This window comes from Heterodontus francisci, unplaced genomic scaffold, assembly GCF_036365525.1.
Source record: "Heterodontus francisci isolate sHetFra1 unplaced genomic scaffold, sHetFra1.hap1 HAP1_SCAFFOLD_57, whole genome shotgun sequence".
Lineage (NCBI taxonomy): Eukaryota > Metazoa > Chordata > Chondrichthyes > Heterodontiformes > Heterodontidae > Heterodontus > Heterodontus francisci.
In genome coordinates, this window is record NW_027142024.1 from 5,106,379 (window position 1) to 5,122,113 (window position 15,735).

The window sequence follows — 15,735 nt, forward strand, 5'->3', positions numbered from 1 at the left end:
CTCCCACATGCCAAAGACTTGCAGGTTGATAGGTTAATTGGCCGTCATAAATTGCCCCTAGTATAGGTAGGAGGTAGGGAAATATATAGGGATAGGTGGGGATGTGATAGGAATACGGGATTAGTGTTCTTTCTTTCTTTTGGGCCTCCTTATCTCGAGAGACAATGGATACGCGCCTGGAGGTGGTCAGTGGTTTGTGAAGCAGCGCCTGGAGTGGCTATAAAGGCCAATTCTGGAGTGACAGGCTCTTCCACAGGTGCTGCAGAGAAATTTGTTTGTTGGGGCTGTTGCACAGTTGGCTCTCCCCTTGCGCCTCTGTCTTTTTTCCTGCCAACTACTAAGTCTCTTCGACTCGCCACAATTTAGCCCTGTCTTTATGGCTGCCCGCCAGCTCTGGCGAATGCTGGCAACTGACTCCCACGACTTGTGATCAATGTCACACGATTTCATGTCGCGTTTGCAGACGTCTTTATAACGGAGACATGGACGGCCGGTGGGTCTGATACCAGTGGCGAGCTCACTGTACAATGTGTCTTTGGGGATCCTGCCATCTTCCATGCGGCTCACATGGCCAAGCCATCTCAAGCGCCGCTGACTCAGTAGTGTGTATAAGCTGGGGATGTTGGCCGCTTCAAGGACTTCTGTGTTGGAGATATAGTCCTGCCACCTGATGCCAAGTATTCTCCGAAGGCAGCGAAGATGGAATGAATTGAGACGTCGCTCTTGGCTGGCATACGTTGTCCAGGCCTCGCTGCCGTAGAGCAAGGTACTGAGGACACAGGCCTGATACACTCGGACTTTTGTGTTCCGTGTCAGTGCGCCATTTTCCCACACTCTCTTGGCCAGTCTGAACATAGCAGTGGAAGCCTTACCCATGCGCTTGTTGATTTCTGCATCTAGAGACAGGTTACTGGTGATAGTTGAGCCTAGGTAGGTGAACTCTTGAACCACTTCCAGAGCGTGGTCGCCAATATTGATGGATGGAGCATTTCTGACATCCTGCCCCATGATGTTCGTTTTCTTGAGGCTGATGGTTAGGCCAAATTCATTGCAAGCAGACACAAACCTGTCGATGAGACTCTGCAGGCATTCTTCAGTGTGAGATGTTAAAGCAGCATCGTCAGCAAAGAGGAGTTCTCTGATGAGGACTTTCCGTACTTTGGACTTCGCTCTTAGACGGGCAAGGTTGAACAACCTGCCCCCTGATCTTGTGTGGAGGAAAATTCCTTCTTCAGAGGATTTGAACGCATGTGAAAGCAGCAGGGAGAAGAAAATCCCAAAAAGTGTGGGTGCGAGAACACAGCCCTGTTTCACACCACTCAGGATAGGAAAGGGCTCTGATGAGGAGCCACCATGTTGAATTGTGCCTTTCATATTGTCATGGAATGAGGTGATGATACTTAGTAGCTTTGGTGGACATCCGATCTTTTCTAGTAGTCTGAAGAGACCACGTCTGCTGACGAGGTCAAAGGCTTTGGTGAGATCAATGAAAGCAATGTAGAGGGGCATCTGTTGTTCACGGCATTTCTCCTGTATCTGACGAAGGGAGAACAGCATGTCAATAGTCGATCTCTCTGCACGAAAGCCACACTGTGCCTCAGGGTAGACGCGCTCGGCCAGCTTCTGGAGCCTGTTCAGAGCGACTCGAGCAAAGACTTTCCCCACTATGCTGAGCAGGGAGATTCCACGGTAGTTGTTGCAGTCACCGCGGTCACCTTTGTTTTTATAGAGGGTGATGATGTTGGCATCGCGCATGTCCTGGGGTACTGCTCCCTCGTCCCAGCACAGGCATAGCAGTTCATGTAGTGCTGAGAGTATAGCAGGCTTGGCACTCTTGATTATTTCAGGGGTAATGCTGTCCTTCCCAGGGGCTTTTCCGCTGGCTAGGGAATCAATGGCATCACTGAGTTCCGATTTGGTTGGCTGTATGTCCAGCTCATCCATGACTGGTAGAGGCTGGGCTGCATTGAGGGCAGTCTCAGTGACAGCATTCTCCCTGGAGTACAGTTCTAGGTAGTGCTCAACCCAGCGGTCCATCTGTTTGCGTTGGTCAGTGATTATGTCCCCCGATTTAGATTTGAGGGGGGTGATCTTCTTGATGGTTGGCCCAAGAGCTCTCTTCATGCCATCATACATTCCTCTGATGTTTCCGGTGTCTGAGGCCAGCTGAATATGACTGCATAGGTGTTGCCAGTAGTCGTTTGCGCAACGCCTAGCTGTTCTTTGTGCAGTACTTCTGGCTGCTTTAAGTGCTGCGGATGTTAAATCGCTGGGGGCTTTCTTGTAGTTCAAAAGTGCAATGCGCTTAGCGGCTATGACAGGTTCCAGCTCTTCATTATGAGATTGAAACCAGTCTGCATTTCTCTTCGCACTTTTGCCGTAGGTGGTCAAAGCTGACTCATAGATGGCGTCTCTGATGTGGGCCCACTTGGTCTCAGCATCCCCTGTGGGAGTGTTTTGAAGGGCTGTTACAAGTGAATTTAGAAATTTTTGTAACAGCTGTGGGTGAGAAATTCTGCTCGTGTTGATGCGCGGGTGGCCCTTCTGCTTGGAATGATGCAACTTCTTTGGTCTGAGTCTAACCTTGCTGCACACCAGGGAGTGGTCGGTGTCGCAGTCCGCACTGTGGAAGCTGCGTGTGATTTGAACACTGTTTAAGGCGGCTCGCCTTGTGACAATGAGGTCTAGCTGGTGCCAACGACGTGATCTTGGGTGCCTCCATGAAACCTGGTGACAGGGTTTAGTGTGAAAGAACGAGTTGGTGATGCAGAGGTTATGATAGGTACACAACTCAAGCAGTCTCTGCCCGTTCTCATTCATCCTTCCAACGCCATAGCGCCCAAGGCAGGAGGGCCATGAGTCATGGTCGGCCCCAACCCTGGCATTAAAGTCCCCCAGCAGGAATAGGTGTTCGGTGTTGGGGATGCTGCTAATGATGTTATGGAGTTGTTCATAGAACTGGTCTTTAGCTTCAGGTGCGGAACAGAGTGTTGGAGCATAGATGCTGAGTAGGTGTACTGGACCAGAGGTGGTGAGCAGTCGGATGGACAGTATGCGTTCCGAGCCATTTGAGGGAGGCTCTATCATGCTGAGCAAGGAGTTTCTGATGGCGAAGCCCACTCCATGCTGCCTTGGTTCTTCAGGATCCCTGCCCTGCCAGAAGAAGGTGTAGTCTTGCTCTGCTAGAGAGCCACTCGCGGGGAGGCGAGTCTCCTGAAGTGCTGCAATGTCCACATTGAGTCTACTGAGCTCGTTGTTAATGATGGCGGTCTTCCGAGAATCGTTGATTTGTGTAAGGTCTTCCGACAGGCCAGGACACATAGTTCTGACGTTCCAGCTTGCAAAGCGAAGGGCTGGTACCTTCTTTCCTTTTTTCATGTTGTTTGGTGCGGTGTGTCAGTCCACCTTTCGGGCAATGACCCTGAGCTCCAAGCACCCATTGAAGCAGGCAGACTGTGGCGGGACAGAACCTTATTGACCGGGGGCTGCCCGGTTTGAGGCGGGCGGTAGCTGTCCAGTGAGGTGCAATGACCTCACCCACCGACAAAGGCAACCCGTGGCGCCCAGTTTCTACGCCAATTTATCTGGACTTATAACCCGTAACTGCTGCCTTCCGTGTTGTTTCAGTCGCTGTGAGGCAACTATGGAGTGACCTCTCCATGGCGCATGCCTGGGCAAATTTATGGAGGTTGAGAGTTGCCCAGTCGTCAAAACCCCCCTCTCGGCCTTTCTGGTGGGGTCCAAAGGAGTGCAGGACACGACGTTTGGCACCAGTATGGCTGCAGGAACTGCCGGAAACATGCCAAAGGTGACACATGACCGCCTACGGGGTTCCGCTCCGGATTTTCTGTTAGGGTTTACTCCCTTAGCCTTGGTCTCTCCCGAGACGCCCACAAGGCAGTGGGGTTGTTGGGGCCCCTACACAGGTGTAGGATGGTGCCGGTGGGAGGAGGAGATGCAAGGGGGAGGGGTAGAGGGAGGGGGTGCAGGGGAAGGGGGTGCGGGGTGAAGATGGTGCGAGGGGGGGGCGGGCTGGGACGGGGTTGTGAGGGGGTGAGCTGAGAGGGTGGAGCAGGGAAGGGGACGGGGGTGGGGGGGGGGTGGAAGGGGGGTAAAGGGGGGGGGAGGGGGGGTGGAATCTGGTGCAGGTAATAAGCCATTTCCTCAATTCCCAGTATTCAAGATGGCTCCTGGGCTGGAAGCTCCCTAGGAAGCTCCCTTGCTGTTCAACTCTATCCATGGCCATCTGCTCCCATCCCTAACGTTTTCTCCCCCAATCTGCCCTCTTAAACTGTTTAAATTCCCCTGGCTCTTTAAATCAGTTCATTTTAGCCCTATCTAAAAGTTAACAGTTAGTTTAGTGTTTGTTACCTGGGCCCACTGCCCTCCCCCAGCCACACCTGCTCTTTGTTTTCTCAATGAAATTGATCCGGATGAAACTGACGAGAACAGCTGCCGATACTTGAATCTCCGATCTGGGATTAGTGTAGGATTAGTATAAATGGGTTGTTGATGGTCGGCACAGACTCTGTGGGCCGAAGGGCCTGTTTAAGTGCTGTATCTCTAAACTAAACTAAATACTGACACCTAGTGTCACAGACACACACTGACAGCCAGTAACACAAACAAACACACACTGACACTCAGTAACACAGACACACACTGACATCCAGTAAAAAAGACATACACTGACACCAAGTCACAAAGACATACACTGATCCCAAGTCACAAAGACATACACTGATGCCCAGTAACAAAGACACACACTTACACCAAGTAACACAGACATACACTGACACCAAGTAACAAAGATAGACAATTACACCAAGTAACAAAGACATACACTTACACCAAGTATTTTGACATGCACTGACACCAAGTAACAAAGACATACACTGATAGCCAGTAACGCAGACACACACTTACACCCAGTAAAAAAGACATACACTGACACCAAGTCACAAAGACATACACTGATACCAAGTCACAAAGACATACACTGATGCCCAGTAACACAGACACACACTGACACCAAGTAACAAAGACATACACTGACACCAAGTAACAAAGACATACACTTACACCAAGTAACAAAGACACACACTTACACCAAGTAACACAGACATACACTGACACCAAGTAACAAAGACAGACAATTACACCAAGTAACAAAGACATACACTTACACCAAGTATTTTGACATACACTGACACCAAGTAACAAAGACATACACTGATAGCCAGTAACGCAGACACACACTTACACCCAGTAAAAAAGACATACACTGACACCAAGTCACAAAGACATACACTGATACCAAGTCACAAAGACATACACTGATGCCCAGTAACACAGACACACACTGACACCAAGTAACAAAGACATACACTGACACCAAGTAACAAAGACAGACACTTACACCAAGTAACAAAGACACACACTTACACCAAGTAACACAGACATACACTGACACCAAGTAACAAAGACAGACAATTACACCAAGTAACAAAGACATACACTTACACCAAGTATTTTGAGATACACTGACACCAAGTAACAAAGACATACACTGATACCCAGTAACACAGGCACACACTGGGGGTGGGCGGCACATTGGCGCATTGGTTAGCACCGCAGCCTCACAGCTCCAGGAACCCGGGTTCGATTCTGGGTACTGCCTGTGCGGAGTTTGCATGTTCTCCCTGTGTCTGCGTGCGTTTCCTGTCGGTGCTCCGGTTTCCTCCCACATGCCAAAGACTTGCAGGTTGATAGGTTAATTGGCCATCATAAATTGTCCCTAGTATAGGTAGGAGGTAGGGAAATATATAGGGATAGGTGCGGATGTGATAGGAAGACGGGATTAGTGTAGGATTAGTATAAATGGGTGGTTGATGGTTGGCACACACTCGGTGGGCCGAAGTGCCTGTTTAAGTGCTGTATCTCTAAACTAAACTAAATACTGACACCTCGTGTCACAGACACACACTGACTCCCAGTAACAAAGACATACACTTACACCAAGTAACAAAGACACACACTTACACCAAGTAACAAAGACAGACAATTACACCAAGTAACACAGACATGCACTGATGCCCAGTAACAAAGACACACACTGACACCAAGTAACAAAGACATACACTGATACCCAGTAACACAGACACACACTTACACCAAGTAACACAGACATACAATGACACCAAGTAACAAAGACATGCACTGATACCCAGTAACAAAGACACACACTTACACCAAGTAAAAAGACAGACACTGATACCAAGTAACACAGACACACACTTACACCAAGTAACAAAGACATACACTGACGCCCAGCAACACAGACACACAAGGACACCAAGTTACAAAGACACACACTTACACCAAGTAACACATTCACACACTGACAGCTAGTAACACAGACAAACGCACTGACACCCAGTAACACAGACAAACACACTGACACCAAGTAACACAGACATACACTGACACCAAGTAACAAAGACATACACAGAAACCCAGTAACACAGGCACACACTGGGGGTGGGGGGCACATTGGCGCAGTGGTTAGCACCGCAGCCTCACATCTCCAGGGACCCGGGTTCGATTCTGGGTACTGCCTGTGCGGAGTTTGCAAGTTCTCCCTGTGTCTGCGTGGGTTGCCTCCCGGTGCTCCGGTTTCCTCCCACATGCCAAAGACTTGAAGGTTGATAGGTTAATTGGCCGTCATAAGTTGCCCCTAGTACAGGTAGGTGGTAGGGAAATATATAGGGATAGGTGGGGATGTGATAGGATTAGTGTAGGATTAGTATAAATGGGTGTTTGATGGTCGGCACAGACTCGGTGGGCCGAAGGGCCTGTTTAAGTGCTGCATCTCTAAACTAAACTAAATACTGACACCTTGTGTCACAGACAGACACAGACACCCAATACCACAAACAAACACACACTGAAACCCAGTAACACAGAGAAACACTGATACACTGTAACAAAGACATACACTGTAACAAAGACATACACTGACACCAAGTAACACTGACACACACTGACACCCAGTAAAAAAGACATACACTGACACCAAGTAACAAAGACACACACTGACACCAAGTGACACAGACGTACACTGACACCAAGTAACAAAGACAGACAATTACACCAAATAACAAAGACATACACTGACACCATGTATTTTGACATTCACTGACACCAAGTAACAAAGACATACACTGATACCCAGTAACACAGGCACACACTGACACCCAGTAAAAAAGACATACACTGACACCAAGTCACAAAGACATACACTGATACCAAGTAACAAAGACATACACTGATACCCAGTAACACAGACACACACTTACACCAAGTAACACAGACATAAATTTACACCAAGTAACATGGACATACAATGACACCAAGTAACAAAGACATGCACTGATACCCAGTAACGCAGACATACTCTGACACCCAGTAATACAGACACACACGGACACCAAGTAACAAAGACACACACTTACACCAAGTAACACAGACACACACTGACACCCAGTAACACAAACAAACACACTGACACCAAGTGACACAGACATACACTGACACCAAGTAACAAAGACATACACTGATACCCAGTAACACAAACTAACTCACACTGACACCCAGTAACACAGAGAAACACTGATATACAGTAACAAAGACATACACTGACACCAAGTAACACAGACACACACTGAAACCCAGTAAAAAATACATACACTGACACGAAGTCACAAAGACATACACTGATACCAAGTCACAAAGACATACACTGATGCCCAGTAACACAGACACACACTGACACCAAGTAAAAAAGACATACACTTACACCAAGTAACAAAGACAGACAATTACACCAAGTATCAAAGACATACACTTACACAAAGTATTTTGACATACACTGACACAAAGTAACAAAGACATACACTGATACCCAGTAACACAGACTCACACTTACACCAAGTAACAAAGACAGACACTGATACCCAATCAAACAGACACACATTTACACCAAGTAACAAAGACATACACTGACACCCAGTAACAAAGTCACACACTTACACCAAGTAACAAAGACATACACTGACACCAAGTCACAAAGACACACACTGACACCCAGTAACACAAACAAACACACACTGACACCCAGTAACACAGAGAAACACTAATACACAGTAACAAAGACATACACTGATGCCCAGTAACACAGACACACACTGACACCCAGTAACAAAGACATACACTGACACCAAGTCACAAAGACTTGCGCTGATGCCCAGTAACAAAGACACACACTTACACCAAGTAACACAGACATACACTGTCACCAAGTAACAAAGACAGACAATTACACCAATTAACAAAGACATACACTTACACCAAGTATTTTGACATACACTGACACCAAGTAACAAAGACATACACTGACACCAAGTAACAAAGACATACACTTACACCAAGTAACAAAGACAGACAATTACACCAAGTAACAAAGACATACACTTACACCAAGTATTTTGACATACACTGACACCAAGTAACAAAGACATACACTGATACCCAGTAACACAGACACACACTTACACCAAGTAACAAAGACAGACACTGACAACAAGTCACAAGGTCACACACTTACACCAAGTAACAAAGACATACACTGATAGCCAGAAACACAGACACACACTTACACCAAGTAACAAAGACAGACACTGATACCCAGTAACACAGACACACACTTACACCAAGTAACAAAGGCATACACTGACACCCAGTAACAAAGACATACACTGACACCAAGTAACAAAGACGTACACTGACACCCAGTAACACACTCTGATACACAGTAACAAAGACATTCACTGACACCCAGAAACACAGACACACACTGACACCAAGTAACAAAGACAGACAATGATACCCAGTAACGAAGACACACACTTACACCAAGTAACAAAGGCATACACTGACACCCAGTAACAAAGACATACACTGACACCAAGTAACAAAGACGTACACTGACACCAAGTAACACAGACATACACTGATGCCCAGTAACACAGACACACACTGACACCAAGTAACAAAGACATACACTTACACCAAGTAACAAAGACACACACTTACACCAAGTAACAAAGACAGACAATTACACCAAGTAACAAAGACATACACTTGCACCAAGTATTTTGACTTGCACTGACACCAAGTAACACAGACATACACTGATGCCCAGTAACAAAGACACACACTGACACCAAGTAACAAAGACATACACTGATACCCAGTAACACAGACACACACTTACACCAAGTAACAAAGACATGCACTGATACCCAGTAACAAAGACACACACTTACACCAAGTAAAAAAGACAGACACTGATACCAAGTAACACAGACACACACTTACACCAAGTAACAAAGACATACACTGACGTCCAGCAACACAGACACACAAGGACACCAAGTTACAAAGACACACACTTACACCAAGTAACACATTCACACACTGACAGCTAGTAACACAGACAAACGCACTGACACCCATTAACACAGACAAACACACTGACACCAAGTAACACAGACATACACTGACACCAAGTAACAAAGACATACACAGAAACCCAGTAACACAGGCACACACTGGGGGTGGGGGGCACATTGGCGCAGTGGTTAGCACCGCAGCCTCACATCTCCAGGGACCCGGGTTCGATTCTGGGTACTGCCTGTGCGGAGTTTGCAAGTTCTCCCTGTGTCTGCGTGGGTTGCCTCCCGGTGCTCCGGTTTCCTCCCACATGCCAAAGACTTGAAGGTTGATAGGTTAATTGGCCGTCATAAGTTGCCCCTAGTACAGGTAGGTGGTAGGGAAATATATAGGGATAGGTGGGGATGTGATAGGAATACGGGATTAGTGTAGGATTAGTATAAATGGGTGTTTGATGGTCGGCACAGACTCGGTGGACCGAAGGGCCTGTTTAAGTGCTGCATCTCTAAACTAAACTAAATACTGACACCTGGTGTCACAGACAGACACAGACACCCAATACCACAAACAAACACACACTGAAACCCAGCAACACAGAGAAACACTGATACACTGTAACAAAGACATACACTGTAACAAAGACATACACTGACACCAAGTAACACTGACACACACTGACACCCAGTAAAAAAGACATACACTGACACCAAGTAACACAGAGAAACACTAATACACAGTAACAAAGACATACACTGATGCCCAGTAACACAGACACACACTGACACCCAGTAACAAAGACATACACTGACACCAAGTCACAAAGACATGCGCTGATGCCCAGTAACAAAGACACACACTTACACCAAGTAACACAGACATACACTGTCACCAAGTAACAAAGACAGACAATTACACCAATTAACAAAGACATACACTTACACCAAGTATTTTGACATACACTGACACCAAGTAACAAAGACATACACTGACACCAAGTAACAAAGACATACACTTACACCAAGTAACAAAGACAGACAATTACACCAAGTAACAAAGACATACACTTACACCAAGTATTTTGACATACACTGACACCAAGTAACAAAGACATACACTGATACCCAGTAACACAGACACACACTTACACCAAGTAACAAAGACATACACTGACAACAAGTCACAAGGTCACACACTTACACCAAGTAACAAAGACATACACTGATAGCCAGAAACACAGACACACACTTACACCAAGTAACAAAGACAGACACTGATACCCAGTAACACAGACACACACTTACACCAAGTAACAAAGGCATACACTGACACCCAGTAACAAAGACATACACTGACACCAAGTAACAAAGACGTACACTGACACCCAGTAACACACTATGATACACAGTAACAAAGACATTCACTGACACCCAGAAACACAGACACACACTTACACCAAGTAACAAAGACAGACAATGATACCCAGTAACGAAGACACACACTTACACCAAGTAACAAAGGCATACACTGACACCCAGTAACAAAGACATACACTGACACCAAGTAACAAAGACGTACACTGACACCAAGTAACACAGACATACACTGATGCCCAGTAACACAGACACACACTGACACCAAGTAACAAAGACATACACTTCCACCACGTAACAAAGACACACACTTTCACCAAGTAACAAAGACAGACAATTACACCAAGTAACAAAGACATACACTTGCACCAAGTATTTTGACTTGCACTGACACCAAGTAACACAGACATACACTGATGCCCAGTAACAAAGACACACACTGACACCAAGTAACAAAGACATACACTGATACCCAGTAACACAGACACACACTTACACCAAGTAACACAGACATACAATGACACCAAGTAACAAAGACATGCACTGATACCCAGTAACAAAGACACACACTTACACCAAGTAAAAAAGACAGACACTGATACCAAGTAACACAGACACACACTTACACCAAGTAACAAAGACATACACTGACGCCCAGCAACACAGACACACAAGGACACCAAGTTACAAAGACACACACTTACACCAAGTAACACATTCACACACTGACAGCTAGTAACACAGACAAACGCACTGACACCCAGTAACACAGACAAACACACTGACACCAAGTAACACAGACATACACTGACACCAAGTAACAAAGACATACACAGAAACCCAGTAACACAGGCACACACTGGGGGTGGGGGGCACATTGGCGCAGTGGTTAGCACCGCAGCCTCACATCTCCAGGGACCCGGGTTCGATTCTGGGTACTGCCTGTGCGGAGTTTGCAAGTTCTCCCTGTGTCTGCGTGGGTTGCCTCCCGGTGCTCCGGTTTCCTCCCACATGCCAAAGACTTGAAGGTTGATAGGTTAATTGGCCGTCATAAGTTGCCCCTAGTACAGGTAGGTGGTAGGGAAATATATAGGGATAGGTGGGGATGTGATAGGAATACGGGATTAGTGTAGGATTAGTATAAATGGGTGTTTGATGGTCGGCACAGACTCGGTGGGCCGAAGGGCCTGTTTAAGTGCTGCATCTCTAAACTAAACTAAATACTGACACCTTGTGTCACAGACAGACACAGACACCCAATACCACAAACAAACACACACTGAAACCCAGTAACACAGAGAAACACTGATACACTGTAACAAAGACATACACTGTAACAAAGACATACACTGACACCAAGTAACACTGACACACACTGACACCCAGTAAAAAAGACATACACTGACACCAAGTAACAAAGACACACACTGACACCAAGAGACACAGACGTACACTGACACCAAGTAACAAAGACAGACAATTACACCAAATAACAAAGACATACACTGACACCAAGTATTTTGACATTCACTGACACCAAGTAACAAAGACATACACTGATACCCAGTAACACAGGCACACACTGACACCCAGTAAAAAAGACATACACTGACACCAAGTCACAAAGACATACACTGATACCAAGTAACAAAGACATACACTGATACCCAGTAACACAGACACACACTTACACCAAGTAACACAGACATACATTTACACCAAGTAACATAGACATACAATGACACCAAGTAACAAAGACATGCACTGATACCCAGTAACGCAGACATACTCTGACACCCAGTAATACAGACACACACGGACACCAAGTAACAAAGACACACACTTACACCAAGTAACAAAGACATACATTGATACCCAGTAACACAAACTAACTCACACTGACACCCAGTAACACAGAGAAACACTGATATACAGTAACAAAGACATACACTGACACCAAGTAACACAGACACACACTGAAACCCAGTAAAAAAGACATACACTGACACGAAGTCACAAAGACATACACTGATACCAAGTCACAAAGACATACACTGATGCCCAGTAACACAGACACACACTGACACCAAGTAAAAATGACATACACTTACACCAAGTAACAAAGACAGACAATTACACCAAGTATCAAAGACATACACTTACACAAAGTATTTTGACATACACTGACACAAAGTAACAAAGACATACACTGATACCCAGTAACACAGACTCACACTTACACCAAGTAACAAAGACAGACACTGATACCCAATCACACAGACACACATTTACACCAAGTAACAAAGACATACACTGACACCCAGTAACAAAGTCACACACTTACACCAAGTAACAAAGACATACACTGACACCAAGTCACAAAGACACACACTGACACCCAGTAACACAAACAAACACACACTGACACCCAGTAACACAGAGAAACACTAATACACAGTAACAAAGACATACACTGATGCCCAGTAACACAGACACACACTGACACCCAGTAACAAAGACATACACTGACACCAAGTCACAAAGACTTGCGCTGATGCCCAGTAACAAAGACACACACTTACACCAAGTAACACAGACATACACTGTCACCAAGTAACAAAGACAGACAATTACACCAATTAACAAAGACATACACTTACACCAAGTATTTTGACATACACTGACACCAAGTAACAAAGACATACACTGACACCAAGTAACAAAGAGATACACTTACACCAAGTAACAAAGACAGACAATTACACCAAGTAACAAAGACATACACTTACACCAAGTATTTTGACATACACTGACACCAAGTAACAAAGACATACACTGATACCCAGTAACACAGACACACACTTAGACCAAGTAACAAAGACATGCACTGACAACAAGTCACAAGGTCACACACTTACACCAAGTAACAAAGACATACACTGATAGCCAGAAACACATACACACACTTACACCAAGTAACAAAGACAGACACTGATACCCAGTAACACAGACACACACTTACACCAAGTAACAAAGGCATACACTGACACCCAGTAACAAAGACATACACTGACACCAAGTAACAAAGACGTACACTGACACCCAGTAACACACTCTGATACACAGTAACAAAGACATTCACTGACACCCAGAAACACAGACACACACTTACACCAAGTAACAAAGACAGACAATGATACCCAGTAACGAAGACACACACTTACACCAAGTAACAAAGACATGCACTGACACGCAGTAACACAGACACACACTGAAACCCAGTAACAAAGACATACACTGAAACCCAGTAACATAGACACACACTGACACCAAGTAACAAAGACAGACAATTGCACCCAGTAACAAAGACATACACTTACACCAAGTAACACAGACATACTCTGACACCAAGTAACAAAGACATACACTGACACCCAGTAACACAGACACACACGGACACCAAGTAACACAGATAAACACTTGCACCAAGTAACAAAGACATACACTGACACCAAGTAACAAAGACATACACTGACACCCAGTAACACAGACACACACGGACACCAAGTAACAAAGGCACACACTTACACCAAGTAACACAGCCATGCACTGATACCAAGTCACAAAGACATACACTGATACCCAGTAACACAAACTAACTCACACTGACACCCAGTAACACAGAGAAACACTGATATACAGTAGCAAAGACATACACTGACACCAAGTAACACAGACACACACTGACACCCAGTAAAAAAGACATACACTGACACCAAGTCACAAAGACATACACTGATACCAAGTCACAAAGACATACACTGATGCCCAGCAACACAGACACACACTGACACCAAGTAACAAAGACATACACTTACACCAAGTAACAAAGACAGACAATTACACCAAGTAACAAAGACATACACTTACACCAAGTATTTTGACATACACTGACACCAAGTAACAAAGACATACACTGATACCCAGTAACACAGACACACACTTACACCAAGTAACAAAGACATACACTGATAGCCAGAAACACAGACACACACTTACACCAAGTAACAAAGACAGACACTGATACCCAGTAACACAGACACACACTTACACCAAGTAACAAAGGCATACACTGACACCCAGTAACAAAGACATACACTGACACCAAGTAACAAAGACGTACACTGACACCCAGTAACACACTCTGATACACAGTAACAAAGACATTCACTGACACCCAGAAACACAGACACACACTTACACCAAGTAACAAAGACAGACACTGATACCCAGTAACGAAGACACACACTTACACCAAGTAACAAAGACATGCACTGACACACAGTAACACAGACACACACTGACACCCAGTAACAAAGACATACACTGAAACCCAGTAACATAGACACACACTGACACCAAGTAACAAAGACAGACAATTGCTCCCAGTAACAAAGACATACACTTACACCAAGTATTTTGACATACACTGACACCAAGTAACAAAGACATACACTGACAACCAGTAACACAGACACACACGGACACCAAGTAACACAGATAAACACTTGCACCAAGTAACAAAGACATACACTGACACCAAGTAACAAAGACATACACTGACACCCAGTAACACAGACACACACGGACACCAAGTAACAAAGGCACACACTTACACCAAGTAACACAGCCATGCACTGATACCAAGTCACAAAGACATACACTGATACCCAGTAACACAAACTAACTCACACTGACACCCAGTAACACAGAGAAACACTGATATACAGTAACAAAGACATGCACTGACACCAAGTAACACAGACACACACTGACACCCAGTAAAAAGACA